Source organism: Nipponia nippon, unplaced genomic scaffold, assembly GCF_047370975.1.
Source record: "Nipponia nippon isolate SJK-2023a ecotype South Korea unplaced genomic scaffold, ASM4737097v1 scaffold_4, whole genome shotgun sequence".
NCBI classification, from domain to species: domain Eukaryota; kingdom Metazoa; phylum Chordata; class Aves; order Pelecaniformes; family Threskiornithidae; genus Nipponia; species Nipponia nippon.
Genome location: NW_028262358.1, coordinates 26,604,069 through 26,620,902, shown reverse-complemented (window position 1 = coordinate 26,620,902; position 16,834 = coordinate 26,604,069). Strand labels below are relative to the sequence as shown.

Below are 16,834 nucleotides of genomic sequence, written 5' to 3'. Positions count from 1 at the left end.
TTCATACCCTGCTGGAAGTGTCCCTGTTACCTGAGAGATGAGTTCAAAAGCTTTAGTAGGTTAAGCCCCTGTGTTGCCAGTGAGCATGCCCTCTTGATGTGGTTGACATGGTTTCGCTCTAGTAAAAGACACCTTTTCCCCAAATACAATTGCAAATTTTATTCTTATCAACTTTTTTACCCATATATGCTGGGAAACCCTTAGTTGTAAAGCTTATGTTGGCATTTCACCTGTTGCTGCCTACAGCATTTCCTGAAACCCCAGTGTGTTGCTCCCATCATCACACTATCTACATCTAAACGAAAAGTGTTCCAGTCCTCTAAAATTGCCCCGGAGATAAACGTAACCAAGTTAAACACAGAGCAGTATTTCTCAATCTGTATTTTGCTTTCTGTAGAAGCTTTGCATCTACTTCAGACTTGGAGGTGGCTCCTACATTCAGTGCTCCCCTGAGGAATTCCTCTTGTTTAGTGGCAATTTTATCACTCCCCCTTCTGCATGCTGTGCACTCTCCATGAATGCTTCCAAACTCTCTCCGGGTGATGGTAGCTCCTCCAGTTCCTATACTTCCTTCCAAATGCCAGGCATCACTGGGACTCGACTGCCACAAAACAAATGACAGGCTTTGGGCTTCACCTGCCTTGTGATTTTTTGCCTTTTCTTTGTAAGATTTTACATTCACCAAAATATCCACACAGGCATCTTTTTTTTTTCCTCTAGAAATCTCATTCTAAAGCCTGCCCAGCAAATTCTGAATGCCTCCCTAGGACCTCTTTCAGACTTCTATTTCTCTTTCAGCTTTTTCTCCTCAGTATCAATGTGGATGTCATTTGCAATTGCTTAGGGCAAAGAAGATTTTGTTAGAGGTCTGCTTCATTCCAGAGACGAGTTTCTAACCAAACACAAGCCAAGTTTACCCATTACACAATAGGCTGCGGCACATTCCCCACAACCAGCCCAGTGGCTAACACGTTCACAGGGAGCAGGCTTCGTGCATCAGTCCTTCCCAGCCACAACTAGCACATGTTCCAACCGCCATGGTGACTAACAGGGTGAGGTCCTTTCCCTTTCTTGCCTTTTGAGTGAGGATAAACTTGCCCTGGTCTCATAAGACTAAACCCTACAAGTGAGACATCCTCGTGTTGTGTAATCCCATCCAGGATTAGTCAGAACCTGGGGACAGAGAATTATGAAGACTTTAACTAAGGAGTGATGCTTTCCATACACGTACTTCTGGACAGCGTACACAAAATCTATTCAGTTCTAGCCCTTTCTTTTTTATTATTTCAAAATTTTTTTAAACAAAATCTCAGTTTGGGGCTTGAAAATACACTGACATTTCAGTGAATCACTCGGGACTCCTAGGCCTTGCCCAGCACTTGCAGGATTACATCAGGCTGGAGAGTGCAGGAGTATATTGGGTTAAAGAAGGATATTGTCAAAAACAGTTGTGCTTAAATCGCTGAAAACAGAGAACTGCAGGAAACCTGTAGTACTCACATCCATTTTAAGAGCCTGCCCTTGTAAGATAGACTTCATTCAGAGGGGCTTTAGAGGTGTGATGGAGAAAGCCAGGCTCGGTTATAAAAACCTGCACAGGCAGCAGAGGCTGAATAGGCATGGCCCAGCACGGTGATTCACCATTGCCTGTCTGCTGAGCTGTGAAGCAGGAGTGGCATCGTTTCTATTTAGTGGTTGTAAATAAACTGGCAAAAGTGAAAGTAAGTCAAAGCCAAGGGTGAAAGGGTGGGATAAAAATAAGATATAAATAGTGAGAAAGATTGAATACCAGAGATTTTATTGCTTGCTAATGGATTTAACAAACCCAAATATGTGACAGACTAGAGCATCCCTGTCGCTTAATTGTAAAACCATATACTTTCCAAAAGCTAGGGAAAGCCACTATAGATATATAGCACTATTGTAGTCTTTCCTTGTAAAGCAATTAAATTGCACCATGAAGAAATGCTAACCCTGGAAAACTAAATCTATACAGAGAACTGGGTGTCAGCCCGGGGGCTGAATTTACTGCAGTCTCCTAAAGGGAAGATCTTTGAAACCAAACCCAAACTTTATTTAAGCATTTCTGTCTTGTTAAAGTACTTTACAAGGTGTTACCATATCCAACTGAAGTTCACACGCAAATGAGGTCATTTGCAGCAACACTTTAAGAAAAACCAAGAAATTGTTTAAGAGGCGTTTTATGATAAGCTACGTATCAGAAATGCAGATAATAATAATACACTGTAATTACTGCATGTTTTTCCAAAATCCTCAAGTGTCAGTAAAACACTGAACAAGGTGTGTCAGCACAGAGAAGATACCACAAGGCAGGGTGAGGAGTAACTTTTTGGAGCATTAACTGCTCTCAGAATAACTGCCCATGTACTCAGCGTTGTGCACAGCCATGACAGATTTGCCCTCGAGCAGAAATGCAGGGTGGGAGCACATGACAGGGCAGTTAGAGGAAAAGAGCTGACGGGCTGTGTGCTGTCACCCTCGGCCCGGCACACTCACCCTGTGACACATGGTGACCACAGCTACCTTCTGCCAGCGATCTGAAGCCGCCAGCCTGAGTCACAGGGCAGATCCCTGCAGGAGGGTTGGCCTGTGCCACCTCTGGCCACCACACGTGGTAGGAACCTGGGAAACTAACCCTGGGCATCTCTATCTCAGCTAGTCGCATGTTATCTTATTCCTGCAGTTTTGCTGCATGGCTGAATTGTTTGGAGGTTTCTGCTTTCAGGCTCCGGTGTTGAGGGAGTCCGCTGCTGGAGGCTGATGCAGTGTCTGGGTTATAGGCACTGCTAGACAAGTGGCTGCTTTACTGGCTGAAAACACCACAGAAGTGAGAAATTTAATTGCAGATGAGTTCTAATTAGAAAATCAAGGTATAAAATATTCTCCTGTTAGTCTGCGTGCCAGCAGTCCTGTTTTTCGTTTGATCTGAAGCATATTTGCAAATCCTGGGAACAATGCAGAGTCATTGCTCGTTCAGAGCCTGGTATTGCTCTTCCACTCTGCTCAGCCCCGTCATAATCCTGCAGACAATGTCCATTCTTCAAATTGGACCACACTTGGTTGCTTGCTCTAATAGGCTTCTACCTGTCTTTTCATAATTTATTTGCCCTCTCTCAAGTTCCCACCACTGTAACCATTAAATACTCTAATTTCATACTCTGTTGTCCCTCTGACTCTTGAATCTTAAAATCATTTTTCTTTACACCTCATGCTTCTTGAAGAAATCATAGCATATATTTCATTTAAGGCTGTAGTTCCTGGCCCATGGAGTAATGCTGTTAGTTCACCAGTTTTATAAATTTCTTTCCTGATGCCAGTGCAATGCTTTTTACAGCCAGTGGTGTTGACTTCTTTGTAGCTCTCTACATATAGCATACCTCCTTTTATCTGATAAATGTCTACCCTCTGAATAGAAGCTCCAGCAAAATCACCTTTCTACATACCATTTTTTTTCTTACAGTTGAACTGTTGCTTCATTTCAGCAGTTTGCCCATTGCTTTTCTCCCAGGATGAAGCCACTTTGTGGCACCTAACGTTTAGTGTAAGTCTAGACCAACTACACTAAATCTCTAATGCATCTGAAGAGCATTATCAGTAACTTGAACATCCATGATGTAATGCCAACCACATGACAAAGAAACTCAGCTCTTGATCAGACAAATGCCATGCCTTCCAACACAGTAGTCACCAGGAACACATGGTGACTTTTGAAGACATTTGGAAAACTAAAATTTCATTCTAAGTGATAGAGAATGCTTCCCCCCATAATGAGAACCTTACTTCTTTCGTCAACAAGTCACTCATTGCCCCTACAGTGTTTTTTTCCTTCGGAAGAGAGTAAAAGTTACAATGAGAAAGGAGCTAGGATATGTGGACATGACATCAGTAATCTGACATGGTCAGTAATCAATAGAAACAAAATATCCAAGATGAGAAAAAAACCAATTATCTCATTTTGATGTTTCATTGTTTTATTCTACCATCATCTTCCTCCCTTAAGGAGCACAGCTTGCTTTCTCAGAACTTTACATAGAACTACAGTGCTGCCTGTAAATGTGACTTTTTAGAGCTGCTTCAGGTAGGAGAGGTTAACGTACAGACACCTTAATGCTGTTCCTTACCATCCCAGATCATGAGATCATCTGATAATACTGGATTCACAGTTCCTTTTCTTATTTTTCAAATTATACTAGCCCACAGTTTTCCAAAAAAAAAAAGATTGACAACATGACGTTTATCTGGTGTAGTGTGATCTTTTTAAGTTCTGCAATATGAACACATTCATCTCAGTGAGATCTGTTGCTGCAAGGTCTCTTTCAGCATCATCCCAAAAAAGGACTGGTCAAATATTACCAGGAGAAAAGTGCAGCAGGCCAGGCTAAGCCAAGCTTTCGAAGCATGGGGGAACATAGCTGTCTGTCTTCCAAGAAATTCCCTGTCTGCAAAGGAAAAGGATCACTGATGCTTCCCGAGAGGGAAGCCTTCCTTCCACTGCAGTTCCAAGAGTGTGTGAGGGAAGGAATGAGAAGGGGGGCAGGAGAAGCACACAGGATCCATATGCTATAATGTGCTTCAGGCTCCAAATAGCCATAAATCTGTCCCTTGATTCCCGTCTCTCAATTCATATCTGTAACTTCCATCAGCAAAAAATCTTGAAATATTTTCAGTAAGCTCTTTTGCACATTTGGCTATTAAAATCAGTGACAAAAAACATCCAAGTTGCACCAGATGCTTCCTCAACATGCAGTGGGTGTTTCTGAAAGGGAGCATCAACTTGCTGTACATTGATTTATAGAATTTTTTTCATTAACACTGTGTTTCCACAATGCTGAATACATTTTCTGGCTGGTCTAAATTAAACAGACTTCAAAAATTATGTTGTTACATGCACTGTGCAGAAGAAAATACACATTTCTGTCTTCTCTGTTTCACTACAACAAAGCCAAAACCAAACTAATTAAATACTTTAATAAATGTAACAAGGCATTTAATTCTAAATAATTCAAAATTTCTACAGTAAAAGGTCTTGCAAATCATCATGTAAGATATTTCGGACCAACATTTACTCAATTGTTAGCAACTTGTCTATGGCAAAGGATTATTTGTATACACCTGACACAACTAGCTCACAGCCAAATGCCAACTGAAGAAGGTTATCTTGATTTGCCTAGCAGGGTTGGGTCTTCTTTTTATTAATAGAACAGAGCTTTTCTGGCAATTCATACTCCTATAATTTATAAGACCTGTAGTCTTAAATGTCTGTCTAGGGGTCTAAATGTCTATCTAAATGTCTATAAGTCTGGTAGTCTTAAATGGCTGTCTAGGCATTTAAATAAAAGGAAAATTATCTACGTGCCACTGAAACAACACAAATTTGTGGTCTGCGCTACAGTTTTATTGGTTGGAAACACACCCAAAGCTAGAAGAAGAGGAATTACATTTCATTTTGCTAACTAGAGTTAATAGCCAAGATGTGCTCAAAATAATTAGCTAGATTTAAAATCATTTAGGGCAACAAATTCCAAGTTGTTTGATCCTAGGTTAAACATTAGTCTGTGATGTCACACAAGCCAAACAAACCACAATTGTGAAATATTTCACTGTTCTCATTTTTTTTTCCTTACCACGACACATCGGCTTCTTTGGAAACTGCAGCACTGAGCGTGATGTTATGTTTCTCAGACTGAGGAAGCGTTCTGATTGACTGATGATCATTTTAATGTGGGGCTTTAATCTAGTTAAACCACAGGGCTCAGCCAGAGCAGATGTTCAGTGTGTTTCTGAACTGACAGCCCTATCTCCTTTCAGCAAAAACATATGCACTTTTATTCCACTCCCAGAATCTCCAAATATAGTATTTTAGGACACAACAACCCAGGTTGCAGCTAGGACATGGCTGCACTCCTAGCAGCAATTAGATACAGTTTTCCTCATCTGGGCTTTCAAAAATCCCAATGCAGGCATTTTGTTATAAACAAGCATCTGGTCTTGTCTCAGTAACAAAGAAAGATAAAGTGTTTTTGACAGAACTTTGCCCTCTGGTCAAACTTCGCTTTTCACTAGTGTCTTTCATTTATTCCTTTTTGAAGACAATTTGCACAGGATGTCAGTAAGCAGATTCACTGATATGGAGAAAAGTGACCCAATACTCTGAGTATAGCTTTTAGAGCAAAGAAGGAAAATTGGGAGCCTGTAACAAACGAAAAATACATAACCAAGGAAAACAGATCAAAGCAGATATGATGTAGTGACAAGGCTGCTTTTACTGAGGTTTAAACATGATTATTTTATCTCATACAGGGCAAAGAAAAGCCACGAACATTATCACAGTGCAGCTAAACTGCTATCCCTCCACACTCTCAGCCATGTTCTCTTACCATGAACATCAGAGGTTTCTTTCCTTGTTAATCATGGCAAAACAAGTTGGCATTTTGAAGTTCAGAAATAAATCCCATCTTTGCACATTAAACTTTACACGTACCTTTTTTGTCACCTGGACTGGTATCTGAGACGTCTCTGGTGAAGCTGGGAGGGGAACCACAGGAGAGCCAGGACCAGGAGTGCTGCCCTGCCCGGGAAAGTGTTCTTCCATATCTCAGTCCTCACCTTGCAGTCTGTTGCCTGAAACAAGACATGTAAGGTAACCATAAGACTCTGATTTGCTAAAGAGTATTCACTGATACAACAATGCGGTATACACTGATACAAGTGCTGACATTTTTCTGACACTCCTTCTTTAATATGTAGACTAGATAGAAGCAATGCAAGAAGGGTACCCTTGAAAAGACAGGTGACGTCAAGCATATACCACTTTCTTTAACAGTGTGAAATAGCTGTGTCAATAGCTGAATCCAGTTGGATATTAGTTAAGGATGCTATCCTTAAATAGCCACTGAAAAGCACCATACAACCCCAGTTCTTTCAGACATTAAGAGGAACTGAGGGAATTCATAGATTTGCACCTTCCAGAAGACACCACCAATAATTTCACAGAAGAAAGACGAAAGAAGGAGTTTTATTTTAAGTGAAGTTATTGGAGGTTGCAAAGGACTAGGAGGGGTTCTTGGGATACAGAACATGTTGGGAGGCAGTACTGATACTGTGCTATGGTCTCCTTAAGACATTCTGTATGCAGAGTGGGAGGAGGAGAAGCCCATTTGATGTTAATTTATTCTTTTCCTTTCAGAGCCTTCATCGCATACCAGCAACTACCCTCTTGGCTCTTGGAAGTGTTTGAAAAAAAAAGAAAGAGAGATGAGGATGAAGGCACAGAAATTCTGGAGCAATCTGTAGACAGCGCACAGCTGGAGATATTGGGAATTGTGTTTTATTCAGTCTACAAGCTTCTAAAAAAAAAAAAAACACAAAGCAAAAAAAACCCTTTTAAGAACGTGCAAATTTATCTGCTGAAACTGCCTCATTGGCTGCTTTCTTAACATCTTTCTATGGATGCAGCCAGAAAAAGCAGTCTTAATGCGAATCCATACTCTTCCTATCCCCTGTGTTTGAGCTGCACCACCACATTTTGTTTTCTCTTTAAGAAACAAAGCAAACACTCTGCAGCAGCAGATAGGCTAATGGCAGTAATCAAACCAATCTGCGACACGTAATTCTTGGAAGGTAAATATATTACTCTTAAAACAACAAATGAATGATTTTCTTTGCATACCTTTCTCCCAAGAGAAGGGATAACAAAATTCTTGCATTGGCATGATGCTGAGATTTCTCTCCTGGGCTCTGTAAACAATACATTATAAGAGGTTATCCACATGTACTGCAAATACAACATGTTTTTACGACTAAGCTACTACCAGAACAGTAATGATAAGTCAGTTTCTTCCATGTATTCCTGACATTTCTCTTCAGAAAAATCAAATTTCACTAACAATGAAAACTGATCTTTCAACCAGAGGTGATTTAGCCTTTGGGGCTCTGTGAAAAACATCCAACTATCTGTAATATTACACTGCTCTGTGGGCTGACAGCTCATATTTGAGCTCCAAGTGACTGAAAATAAAACAGCCTCCAAAAGCTCCCCTGCCATAAACAGGAAGAAAGAAAAAACCCACCTATCTACATAGACTGAGGTCCAGCATTTCCCAGTAGAGTAATGTTCAGTCAGGATTTGGAGGTTTAGCCAGTCCTGCACAGATGTCCACTCACACAGCTAATTAACATTAAAGCTCATACAGTAGCAAAGCAATTTAATTCCATGTCTTGAAGTTATTATTCTCACTGAGCTAGACCCAGAGACCATGGATGTTAACTCCACTACAGGGATGGTTGCTTTCTGCCCAGTTGTGACATTTGTCTTTTGTATAAAGTACAGCAGAGCATATAGCGTGTAGCACATGGACAGCTGACCAGGCTCCAAACAAGCTAGCGCATGGGGAAGGAAAGGAGCTTAGCTACAGCAACATGGAGCCCTGCATATGCTATATACACCCTCATGCTCTGCCAAAGGCCTAGCTGAGCACTATCGTGTAGGACGTCTGGCTGTGGTACACCAGGTAGTGCATTTAAAGCCAGTTCTGGTATATCCACATTACTGCAGTGTGCAACATCCTATATCACCTTACAGCCCTCTGATGTTACACTGATGGGCACCAGCTGAGAGCCTCGAGTCTTGCTTGCAAAGAAGGCAAAAGGAATGCTGCATTTGACTTCTTCAACTCATATTTTTTGTATTTTTCAAGCCATAACTAGAGGTAGACGTGTTCCCTGAGAGATGAGCAGCTTTTCCCTGTAACCCCTTTTATATCTTTAGGTATCAAGGCAGCGACACACCTTCCATCACCACGTAGAGTACAGCTGACAGTGAGTGTTATTTCCTGTCTGGAAACACAGAGGCTATCACGTTAGCTAGCTAAAGTTGTAAAGCTCAGAAATTGCAGCCAGACATCAACATGCCCTACAGAGGGTCTCAGGTGTGCAGTAACCCACCTTCACCATTACTGACACATGTAAATGCATTAATCCGTGGAGCTGATCTACTCCTGAAATATCAACACTGCAATACAACTGCTCTCATAAACTGTTGCAAACTGAATTAAAATGCAGCTATTTCAGGGTGCTGTCCCAAAGAGGGACAGGAAAATATACTGTTTCCAAAAGTCTTTTCCCACATAAGCAGACTTGTAGCCTTGAAATCTCCCTTTGGTTTCCTTGCTCTATTTAGCTTTTCAGCATCTGATCATAAAGCAAGTACTGATAAACTTCAGAGCATCCCTGGAATTCTTTTCCCACATTTCCCTGGTTTATGATCACCTTTCCTAAGAGGCACCAGAAATTAACCTGCTTTTCTATTAAATAGCTCATCAAACTGCAGTATGCCCAGCAGGTACTCCCAGACCTACAGCTACCTCAGCTGTTGATGTTCATCACTGGCATCTTGTCCAAACAGGTTGCTTTTGCCCAGAACAGAAAGCCCTACTGAAAGCCCTACAGGACAAAAAGTCTTCATACCTCCTAGCTCCATTGCAGTGCCATTGTGGACAGAAGATGTCCAAAGGAGTAAACGCCACCAGGTTTCACCAGGGGCGAATAGCCACTATATCTTGTTCTTGCAAGGGCTTCTTTTCCTGCCAGGGAAGGCCTCTTAAAGCATTCTAGTCGTATCAGACTTGCCATCTGCTTGAATAAACTAGCCTTTAAAATAATTTGTCAATCCGTCTACATCAGCAACATTTATTTCATTAATTGGAAGAATTAGCTCTTTGTAGCAAGTCGAAGACTGTGGAGCCAAAATATACTGTACCTTCTCCCAAGTGACACAGAGACCCTTGGATGAACTCTTGGGGTGCCATTAAAATGAATAGTTATATAGAAAAAATAGCATTTTAATGTTTATTTAACGTAGCTACCTTTCCAAAAAAAGGAACTTTCAACATTTTTAAACATCTGGTTGCCTTATTTTTTAGTTTGTCTCTACAGTGGTATGAGCAGAACGTCTTCAATTTAGAAAAGACAAGTCTGTATTCTTAGCCACATGGATGCTCTCAGGTTACAAGCAGTGTGGAGGAGCAGGAGGAGGAGATATATAAATACCTTTTAAAATTATTTTAGGACTGACATATTAAATTTTAGAGGGCCAAGTTCTACTGTCCGTTATGCTACTGAGATCAATGAAGCTAGTCTGGAGCTATAGTTGTATACACAATACTAGTCACACCAGATACTGCTGCATTTTAAGCATAAAAATATTGTATAAGGTAAAGCAAGATGAATTACAGCAGATTAATAAAAGAATTAATTTGTTCTTTTAAATGGCTAAGATTTTTACATGGACACTATTGTAATCAAAAAGAAGGTGTGTTACCACAAACCTCCCAAACATACACGCACACATGTATACATACTTCTTTAAACAAATACATATATGTATTAATAGATAAAATTATAACACCAGGAATACTGGTATGTATTGTGTGTTACACATGTAAGTTATACACTGTGTACTTGAGAGTCTTCAAGATCTATAGTATCGATAGACCCTCAGAGCATCCCTGGAATTTTTTTCCCCATATTTCCTTGGTTTATGATCCCTTTTCCTAACAGGCACCAGAAATTAACCTGCTTTTCTAATAAATACCTCATCAGTCCCATCTATGAGAATAATCACCTCTCCAGTCCTACACAATATTCTTCCACCTGCTCATACAATACTGTAGTCATGCTCCTAAAAGCAGTCTAAGAGCTCATGTTAACTTAGGTGGCTACCATGAACTTTAAAACTTTCAGGATCACTGATTTCTAGCATGCAGAAGTCTTACATGCAGGGCTTTCTTCCTCTTAAATACAGACCTTTGTGCTCACATTTGCCTGTGAGAAAATGCTTGTTCTTCCAAATATACCCTATCAAACAGTGTCCCCTGGTTAGCAAAAAGGTCTTACCAGAACAAAGTGTGATTACATCGGGATATTTTTCTGCCAATAACTTCATACTTATTTCCCAATAACCGGAAGAAGAGAGTCAATTGAATAGCACTAGGCTAGCAATCAGCCTGGCTGACTTCCTGAATAAAAAAACCCTTTCTACCCTTGTGGTGATGATAATCTTTTTATAGATACTTTTTGCAAAATATTTTTAATCCTTGCAATATGTAGTGAGTGATTTTATCTCCAACTAATTATATTAATCTAATCTGTTAAGTGAGCAGCTTGTCATCGCATTTAACTTTACTGACAATATTTGAAATTTAATCTAGCTATTTGGCAAGAGCAGACTTAAATAAAACTATCTTGACTGGCAACAATTACTTTACAACCTTTAGCTAATTGTATATTCTAAGAAGATTTTAATGATTTCTGTTCAGAATCAGTGTCAGATTAGCCTGCCTACAGTTACACAGATTATTCTGTTTATTCTCCTTAAACATACGTCTCCCACAGGCTTTTATTTTTTATTCCTTAGAATTTCTTCAATGTTTCAGAGCTAGCATTTACACTGAATTCCAGTAAAATAATTAAAATGGAATAGCAGCTCCATCTCACTCAGAATCTAAAGACCTAGATTTGTTAGTATTTGTAATTTTATAGCTGTTTTCTGTAAATTTGCACAAGATTTCTCCAGGGGCCCATTCTTGCCAGATAGTATGATATTTCATAGCCACCAATACAAGAGGTGTAGAACCACCTGCTTTCTGGTTCACTTCTAAGAGCTCAGTTATCATTTTTAGAGAAGAATTAAAACTCACACATTAATTATCTTCAAGGCCTTAAACACCTATTGAGAGTTAAAACGAGGTAAATCATTTCTGTTCTCTGTTGTGAAAATGAGTAGTCTCTTTGGTGTAGGTACTTAGAACGCTGTGACAAGTAAGCGATATCCTTCATGGCAACTCAGTATACGATGCAATAAATGACTTTATGGCTGGTTAAATTGTAAGGCAAGGCTGGGGTGTTCAATAACCGCAAAAAGCTGTTTATTGCACATACAGTCCATTGCCACTGACACTATATTTTCATAGGAGAAAACATTTAAAAACTTCTTTTTGTAAGAAAGAAAATGAAAAAAATCAATACAATTCAGGTTTGAAAGTATATTGCACCATCTTTCCTAGCTCTCCTACATTCAGGTTTTCAAAATGCAGCGTTTCTTTCTGAAATCATAATATGCACGCATAAAAATTGAATCCTACACAGGGAGCAATTCGGGGGGCCTTGAAATTCATGCAGGCAGGCAGTGTGAGCCTATGCCACACTATCTATGTTCATGCATCAAGTAGCATTTTTCAAAATGTATGCTCTTTCTAGTAAGGCGAGCAGTGTTCTCAAGGAAAAAGACTCACTACGTCACCACCAGCTGCAGCCAGGAGGGAAACTCTTCACGTCTCTGGGTTGAGCGGGCCGGGACAGAGACCATTTGCTGCATCGAAGGTTTTTGGCAGCTGAAGCAACCACCTGCAGGTTGGCACAGCAGATGTAGGAGTAGAACGATGACTTCATCTGTGCAAAGAAAAATGGCATTTTACTGTTAATTGGACCATAGAGCAATACAGGCTTGAGATGTACTAACTACCTTAAGGATAAGGATTTTGTGAAGATGTTTAGGAGTTTGTGCTGTCCTGATACCATTGACTACAACGAGCTGTGACCCTAGCTGTCTCATTAAGTGGGAAGAAAAAAGTGAATTGATGTTTTACTAACAGAACAAGACAACCCAAAAGTATTGCGGGATATATAACCATACATAACTTTAAATTAATATATAAAGTGGGTAAAATAAGCTATAAAAGGACATGTTTAAAAAATTATTCTTTGAAATTTTTCCTCAATGTGACTAACATCTGTTGGTCATTTTGTTTGCCAGCCCAAGGAGGTTCAGAATATGAAAGAGGTAATGAACTGTGAGCAAGGCTTTGCTTTGCAGGAGTGTTTCTTTGATTTTTTTGTCATAATTGTAGTGGCCTCTGACCAGTCACAAAATAACAATAATTAATCGGGCCCTTTTTGTTCTCAGTCTAATCTTGCAACCAGCAGAACCATGTCCTTCAGCCCATCCTCATCCATGAGCAGCGGAGTAAATGCTGCCACGAGGAGAACCCACTTAAAGCAGGTATCTATTTAGGGCCTGTTATAATCTCTCATCTGGAGTAACAAAACCCAGGTGCTCCACATAGCAGCTGCTTGTCACCCTTCCTGATAGCTTGGCAGGTCTGGAAGTGAAGAGAGATCCGAAACCTTGTGCAGACATAATACATTTCATTCCCAAGAAAACGAAACCATGCTTGGAGTTTCCCTAAGTGATGGTTGTAACAGGAGACACGGCACTGTCAGCACCTGTGTGGGAGCACCATTTGATGGAAACTACCTTTGTGTAGTGCAGACTCAACCCCCAAAGGCCAAATGTGATCAGCCTCCTAAGAATCAAACTTTTCTTCCTCAAATCATTGCTTTTTATGGGTGTTCTATCAGCTCTAGACTATACTAAAAGACTGAAATAATAGTGCTCAGCTGTGCCAACTAATCCTACTATTTACACAGATTACTTGGTAGAATGGATGAACAATCTGAGGAAAAACTGGTCTTTTATAGAAATATTCCTCTGTTAAAGACATAAGATGCTCCTAGTTTTCTTCTAACATTTTAACCCAGCACAGTGTAAGCGATACTCCTTTATGTACAGAGGGAACCCCTGTGCACTAGAATCCCAAAGCAAGTTATCAAGGTCCTTCCTACCCTTCCTACCTTTGCCTCCACTGCACATTTCAGAGCTGTCGACACAGCTCCTTGTGTGGTCTTGAAACTGATGCTGTTCAACAGCAGCCAAAAGAGAGGGGAAAATCTGCTTTTTTATTTATATAAATCTGGCTAAGAGTTTTTATTTATTTAGAATGGAGTTTAAACTGTGCTTGACTCTAAATAAATAAAACACTTTATTTTCCCTCCCTACTGGTTGCCACCAAGCCGTGTGAATTTCAAAGACCACACAGACAGCAGCGGCTGTGTGGTAAGGATAAGATGGGGACCAATGCAAAAGGAGGCAGCACACCAGAGGCTGGGGTTTGCAAGGCTTGCAGGTGAAGGAAGCATTATGAAAAGCATGCCTACTTTAAGAGTACGGGTAAGTGTAACTCCGAAAAAGACATCAGTTGGTTGGATATTGTGCTGATGCTGATCTGTCTCCTTCCCTGTCTACCAGTGCATTTCTCCTCCACGGGACCGAGCCTTACTCACGTCGCTCCTATCCATCCTCTCTGAGTCACAGCAGCCCTGTGAGAGTGCGATGGTGGGGGGACAGGCAGGAAGAATGGCAGGACAACACACTTCAGGCTTCAGTTAAGTGGAGAGGAGAGGAAGAAAATATCTTGAAGATTTATTCCAGGCTGGCCATTACCAAGGACAAATCAGCTTCAGTCAGATCCTTGTAAAAATAAATTACAAGGGAAAAACCCCACAGAGGTGAACATTCTGAGACAAGGGAGTGGACTCTTTTTCCTCTCCAGTCAGTCACTGGCAACACTTCTGTAACAGGTATGTCTTCTTTTTAGCCTTTAAGTCACAAATGAAACAGACCAAATACAACTCATCTTTGGAGTAGCCCCTGGGATGAATTTAGATCTAGCTTTAATGGAAGTAGTGTCAGATGAGAAGCAGATGAAAACTGTGCAAAAAAAAAAATCCTTCATAGCCTGCTTCATGGATATCTCATCTCATTCAGTGATCAGCAAAGACACTGACTCCTAGCATCCCACACCTGAATGTCCCTTATTTCTTCACGTGGTCAGTAAACGATAACTTCAGACAAGTTGACAAGTTCAGCCAAGTTCAGTTCAGATCTTTTGAAAACACCAGGTTCCTGAGATATCGATCTGCCAAAGGAGGCACCTGCTAAAGCTCCCAGTGTTTGGAGGAAGGGAGAAAAGCAAAAGGGAAAAGCACTAACTCACTCCTCCTTTTAGCATCCAGCTAAAACCAAATCTATTTGCTGCTCCCACACTACCTGCTTACAATGAATGCCATATAAAGCCATGCATTTATGGAAAGCTCCCATTTTAGACCATCAGACAAATAAAAAATAGATCCATCTGACACACTGCTGCACCATTGATTTGCATTCTTATTTCTCCTCTCCTTCCAACACTTCTCCTTTTGAAAGCCAATACAGAGGAAATCACAAAATCCATCTACTTGGCAGGCGTCTTATTGTCATTGACCAAGGACTCCACCATGCAGTTTTGCTCTTCACTTTGTTTTTGTGGTTTACCAGTTGTTAACCGGAGGAAGAGCTGATTGCAAAGTCATTTTTCTGGTGGACTGTGATCTGCATTTGATCTAAAGGGCTTAATCTTGATCTCATTGATCCAACTGAGGGACCAGCATTTGCCTCCAAAATTATAGTTATATTCACCAATACCGTCCTGATAAGCCTACTCTTGGAACATGAAGATACAACAGCCTGTTTCTCAGGGACTGTCTATAGAGCCTGCTTGCAAAGGGCTGAATTTGCCCATCTATGCTAAAATGCAGTGGGCAATAGTTCTATGAGGCAGACTTTTCCATACTCGTGATTAAAGTAGGCTATTTTACAAGTTTCAATACAATCCTCAGCAGAAGCATCTGCTGAACTGGTGTGAATGTGAACTTGCAAATCTCTTATTCCTGGGATGAACATCAAACGCCAGCAGAAGGACTGGGGCACAATTAGCAGCAGCTACTAAAATTTTCTCGTCTTTTTATTGGGGAAGGAAGAGATATCAGTGAACTCTTACATATGAAAGAGAGAAAAAAGTTTAATACAAAGACTGGCAAGGCAGAAACAAGGTCAAAGGAGAGTAGGAAACTTACTGGGAGGTCAAGCCAACTGAAAAGCCTATGTTTTTCTCCAAATAAGGCACACATTCAGAGTCCATAGCTTGTGAGGCACTTGGCCAAAGTCAAAGTGAGACATACAAAACCCTACCACAAGACAGACAGACAGACAGAAAGAAAAACATCCATATCTCAGCAGCGCAGCACAGTTGGCTCAGAATTTACTGTTGAAGGAAAGGTCAGCAGACAGCCCTTATTCAGTGATGATTGCTGAATATGAAGAGACATAAGCAAGGGGCAGCTAAAGAAGCAGAGATTATTAGAGCAGCAGCAAACCTTCCCCAGCTGGGAAGGGTGCTGGACAAAGCACATTCTCCCGTGCTCCCATATCTCCCATATGCTCCCATGGACACTAAAGACCAGAAGCAACTCTGAGAGGGGAAGAGACCAGTAACCCTACCTCGATTTACAACCTCTTTCCAAATTCAGCTGGTTCACATAATGATGCAGAACAAAGAGATTTCTGCAAAGAGCAACTTTGTGTTTCAGGACTGTCTTCTGCTGACAGGCATGGAGAATACATTGCTGCATGCTGGCTGCAGGGGGGCTATCAGAATCCCACATGGATTCAGGATCCCTGCCCCTCAGTTAACACACCTGGCACATTTCCACCAAATCTGTTCAACATGAAGGCTTCCTATCCTTTCACCCCCTTATTTTCTTCCTCCCCCCCTCTGACGTTCTAGATGTAACATATACTGTAGGCTACCCCTACACCTGGCAGTACTCCCTTGCCCCCATCTTTCACATTTTGCACCTCAGGTGAAATTAGCACAAACAGCCAAACGTAAGGACAAAGCACAAGCAGCAGGTGCTCAGAACAGCTGCAGAGGACAAACGTAACCCAGAGTTCCCTGTTAACCCCAGTCTGCAAGACCTTTGCCTGCCATATCACCAGAATGAAGACTATGAATTCTTACTGCCAAGGTCAAGGATGTAGATACCACCATACTCGAAACATGAGTCAGGAATTCCCCATCTCTTCTCTTCTGTGTCTTCT

General features: G+C 40.9%; 1 long non-coding RNA gene across 1 annotated transcript in view; it reads right to left on the bottom strand.

The window, feature by feature from the left end:
• The window catches only part of LOC148053227 (uncharacterized), a 69,845-nt gene extending 57,383 nt beyond the window's left edge, over nucleotides 1–12,462 (bottom strand). The window contains exons 1-3 of the long non-coding RNA XR_015708356.1: nucleotides 12,312–12,462; nucleotides 7,691–7,758; nucleotides 6,503–6,642 (exon numbers count right to left, since the gene is read on the bottom strand). This is a non-coding gene — a long non-coding RNA (uncharacterized LOC148053227). The remainder of the gene's footprint in view (nucleotides 1–6,502; nucleotides 6,643–7,690; nucleotides 7,759–12,311) is intronic.
• Between the last annotated feature and the right edge of the window lie 4,372 nt (nucleotides 12,463–16,834).